Source organism: Coenobita brevimanus, chromosome 16, assembly GCF_032717465.1.
Source record: "Coenobita brevimanus isolate Jiangsu-jjx chromosome 16, ASM3271746v2, whole genome shotgun sequence".
In the NCBI taxonomy this organism is placed as follows: domain Eukaryota; kingdom Metazoa; phylum Arthropoda; class Malacostraca; order Decapoda; family Coenobitidae; genus Coenobita; species Coenobita brevimanus.
Window position 1 is genome coordinate 2630149 of NC_136969.1, and position 5074 is coordinate 2635222.

The following is a 5074-nucleotide window of genomic DNA, read 5'->3' on the forward strand; positions in this document are numbered from 1 at the left end:
CTATTATTATTATAATTATTATTATTACTACTACTACTACTACTACTACTGCTACTACATCTACTACTACTACTACTATTGCCACTACTACTACTACTATTGCTATTACTACTACTACCAGTGCTATTACTACTACGACTACTACTACCACTACAATCACTACTACTACTACTAGAACTACAACTACTACTACTACTACACTAACTTGGATTGAAACTGCCATCTCTCCATCTTGAACGCTGAGTGGTAACAATAGCTTTAGACTATGATGCTAATCACGAAGCAGTGCTAAGGAAAGGATATACTGTAGAGCCGTAGCATTATCGTTTCCTGTCGCTGAACTAAATTAAATAAACTGCAAAAGGACGAAAATCTGGGCCAAATGAGAGAAAGAGAGAGAGAGAGAGAGAGAGAGAGAGAGAGAGTGAACCCAGTGGACTGCAGGCTGAAATTCCCCCAGCCTGAAAGCTCCCTAATACCTCTTCCCTAGTGATTTATTTTTTGGATATGGCTGGTTAATATCCTCCTGAGCGTTATTTAGGCAGAGTATGGCGATGTTAGAAGGATTTACGTAACGCAGAAGAGGACAGCAGGGTGTAATAAGCAACATAAATCGCTTAGGAAAAGATGTTAGGGAGTTTCCTTACTCGACAATATGGGCCAAGGAATTTAAGGTGTAATAAAATAAATCGCTTAGGAAAAGGTGTTAGGGAGCTTCCTTAACCGACAATTTAAGGACTTTCGTATAGCCGGCGGCTCCCCCTCCCAGCCATATCAGTGCCACCCCACGAAGGAGAAAGACTACAAGATCCACGTGGAGATAAGGAGGGGACGAGAGGAGACTACAGTATAAGAGAGAGGGGAAAGAGAGGAAAAGAGAGGAAGAGAAGAGGGGGGGGGAGAGGAAGAGAGCAGGGGAGAAAGAGAGAAGGAGAGGGAAGAAGTGGGAAGGGTTGAAATCAGAGAGAGAGAGAGAGAGAGAGAGAGAGAGAGAGAGAACAAGTGAGTGTGAGTGAGTGAGTGTAAGTGAGTGAGTGTGAGAGAGTGCTGCAGGTCCACGAGGGCAGGGTGTGGGCAATGGTTGTGGCCATAATGTGTGTTGATGTAGCAGCATGTACAGTAACTTGAGGTGAGGCGTTGTATTGCCCCCCTTACACCACTACACCACATAGCCTACACCACCACCTCCTACACCACCACGCTTACACCCACACCACACCACCACACTACCTCACCACACCTTCCTACACCACCACGCTTACATCCACACTACACCACCACACTATCTCACCACACCACCACACCTTCCTACACCACCACGCTTACATCCACACCACACCACACAACTACACCACCACACCTTCCTACACTACCACGCTTACATCCACACCAAACCACCACACTACCTCACCACACCACCACACCTTCCTACACCACCACGCTTACACCCACACCACACTACACCACCACACCCTCTTACACCACCACGCTTACACCCACACCACACCACACCACACCACTACACCACCACACCCTCCTACACCACCACGCTTACATCCACACCACACCACCACACCCTCCTACTCCACCACGCTTACATCCACTCCACACCACCACACTACCTCACCACACCACCACACCTTCCTACACCACCACGCTTACATCCACACCACACCACCACATAACCTCACCACACCACCACACCCTCCTATATCACCACACCCTTGTCGTAGACAGACAAATATTTCATGGCCAGTGATTTAAGCCTTACCCCTCGCTGTGAAAGGGTCGGGGATAAAATTTGAAAAGGCCAAAAAATATGGTTTTTTATATTACAGAAAAAAGGAAGGAATTTGGATTTTTTCTTTTTTGATGGCTTGTGCAGGCTAAGAATGCGTGGATGAATTAAGGTGCGTTATTTCTTCCTATTTTTCTTTTCTTTTTCTTTAAGATGTTCTGTCGATCTTAGCACACACGCACGCACGCACGCACGGACACACACACACACACACACACACACACACACACACACTGAGAGAGAGAGAGAGGGATCCCGTCCAAAAAAGCAGTGAACATTATTTTATAGTCATCCGAAACGAGAGAAAATAACATGAAAGAGATCGAGATGAGTGAGAGTGAGAGAGAGAGTGAGAAAGTGAGAAAGGAATTGCCTGTCAGAACCATGAATAGTCGTCTGTCCTCGCCTTCCAGTTGCGGGGGGGTAGGGGAGATGGGGAGAGAGACAGAGTGGCTTCCTAACTGATGAGAGAGAGAGAGAGAGAGAGAGAGAGAGAGACGCTGCCTACAGTATACTGATGGCTATCTACCTACCAAGTTTACACCCTAGGATACCTACAGTATACTGATGGCTATCTACCTACCAAGTTTACACCCTAGGATACCTACAGTATACTGATGGCTCTCTACCTACCAAGTTTACACCCTAAAGACACCTACAGTATACTGATGGCTCTCTACCTACCAAGTTTCATGCCTTCACCACAAACTGTCAGGTCTGTGGCCCTGTTTAGATTTTCGACATGCTGCACTTGGCGCATGTCACGTGCCACGTGCACCGCCGGGGGGTGATGAAACCTGTCAAAAACAAGCCTTAAAGAATTGGGCATCATATGGTGCACACCACGCAGTGATCGGCCCTGTGCTGGCTGAGATATAAGCTTCTCAAAAGCGTTTCGGTCGGGCCGGGTCGGGCCGCTCGTATGTGGGAAAATGCCACTCCTTGACGACACACTGGCGGGGGCTTCAGCGTCGCTCGTAATAAAGTGGAGAGTAAAGGAGTGAGGGAGTTGGCGGTGACAGGAAGGAGAGAGAACGTGGCAGGTATGTCTAATATTAAAGTTCATTGTTCCCCCAGCACACCTGGCCTATTGTTCTGGACAGGTGGACGGCATGGTGAGGGTGGGGGCGGTGAATGCAGTGCTGTGGGGTGGGTGTGGGTGCTGTGGAAAGGGTGGGAGTGCGTGTGTAATGAGTGGGTGTTAGTGGGAGTGGATGGGTGTGGGTTTTGCGAAATGGGTGGGAGTTTGTGTATAATGAGTGGGTGTAGATGAGTGTGGGTGGGCCTAAGTCTTATGAAATGTGTGGGAATTCGTGAGTGAAGTGTGGGTGTGGGTGAGTGTGGGTGGGTGTGGGTGCTGTGAAATGAGTAGAGCTGGTTGGTTAGGGTGGATGTGGATGGGGTGGATATAGCAGCTGGGTGTGGACGGGTGGATGTACTTATAGCGGTGAATAGAGTGACGTGGAACGACTAAATTGAGACTGAGAGATGGAGTGGGGTATGTGGATTGGGTGATCTTGGTGGATAGGGTGGATGAGGGAGGGTAGATGAGCTAGGGTGGATATAGGGCAGTGGAGGGGTGGATAAGGGGAGCAGAAAGTAGAATGCAGTGGGGCGGGTGTGGGTGGGGTCTGGGTGTGACTGAGAAGATAAAGCCGGTGTGTGTGTGTGTGTGTGTGTGTGTGTGTGTGTGTGTGTGTGTGTGTGTGTGTGTGTGTGTGTGTGTGTGTGTGTGTGTGTGTGTGTGTGTGTGTGTGTGTGTACGGGAAATGCAATGAAAAAAGGTAAAGAAAAGAGGAAAAAACGCAGTATAATCCAGTACAGAGTTACTATACCCCGTTCACCTAACCTGGCCTAAAATTGCTGCGACGTAACAAGAGAGTAACACTAGAATATGGTGCTAGTCACGAAGAAGTGCTGTGGAAATGATAAGCAGCCGTTACACTACCTTTATTTTTTCTGCTGTTAAGATGCATGAAATAAGCTGCAAAATGACGATTCTTAAATCCTCTGCCTGTACCTATACATTATTATTATTATTATTATTATTATTATTATTACTACTACTACTACTACTACTACTACTACTACTACTACTATCAACTTTATTATTATTATTATTATTATTAGTGGGGGCGCTCACCATCCACTCACTCAATGTAGTGCTGTTCTCGGGTGTCTGCCCTGTCCTCTCCTCCATCCTTCTTTCCTTCCATCTTCTTCTATCTGTCTTTCCTTCATTCTTTCCTCGTCTTTCTGCATACGGGTGACTTTACACTCCCTCTTCTGTCTTTCTTTCCTTCATTCTTTCCTCTTCCTTCTGCCTGTGGGTGACTCTACACTGAGTGACAAGCCAAATGGTTTCCTGTACACCAGGAAACCATTTACTACGCTGGGTGGTAACCATATAACCAAATTTTGGCGCCTGGTGGTTTAGTGGGTAATTACTGTGCTCCAATCGGATTGAGCCGGTGAAGGTTTATATCCAAGGGGTGGTTGGGGTTGATTGCTCACGTAATGCCACTCAGGGTTGAATGAGGCTGGTCACTCTCATCTTAAATGTCAGGACCAACTGCCTACCCCCGGGCTCCCACGCTCCTCATGGGGCAACGTAGGATTGGATGATGGATGGATGGATGATTATTATTATTATTATTATTATTATAATTATTATTATTATTACTACTACTACTACTACTACTACTACCACTACTAGTACTACTACTGTTCATAATAATAATAATCATCATCATCCGGACCTCCTTTCCCACCCAAGGGCAGGGTGAGGAATAATAATAACACTAGTAATAATAATATTACCATTATCCATCCATCATCCAATCCTACGTTGCCCCATGAGGACCGTAGGAGCCCGGGGCTAGGCAGGTTGGTCCTAACATTTAAGATGAGAGTGACAAGCCTCACTCATCCCTGAGTGGCATTACGTGAGCAATAAACCCCAACCATCCCTTGGATATAAACCTTCACAGGCTCAATCCGATTGGAGCGCCGTAATTACTCACTACGCCACCAGGCGCCAGAATTTGGTTATATGGTTACCACCCAGCGTAGTAAATGGTTTCCTGGTGTACAGGAAACCATTTGGCTTGTCACTCAGTGTTGAGTCATCCACAGGCAGAAGGCAGAGAAAAGAATGAGCGAAAGAAAGACAGAAGAGGGAGTGTAAAGTCACCCGTAGGCAGAAGGACGAGAAAAGAATGAAGGAAAGACAGAAGAGGATGGAAGGAAAGAAGGATGGAGGAGAGGAAAGGGTAA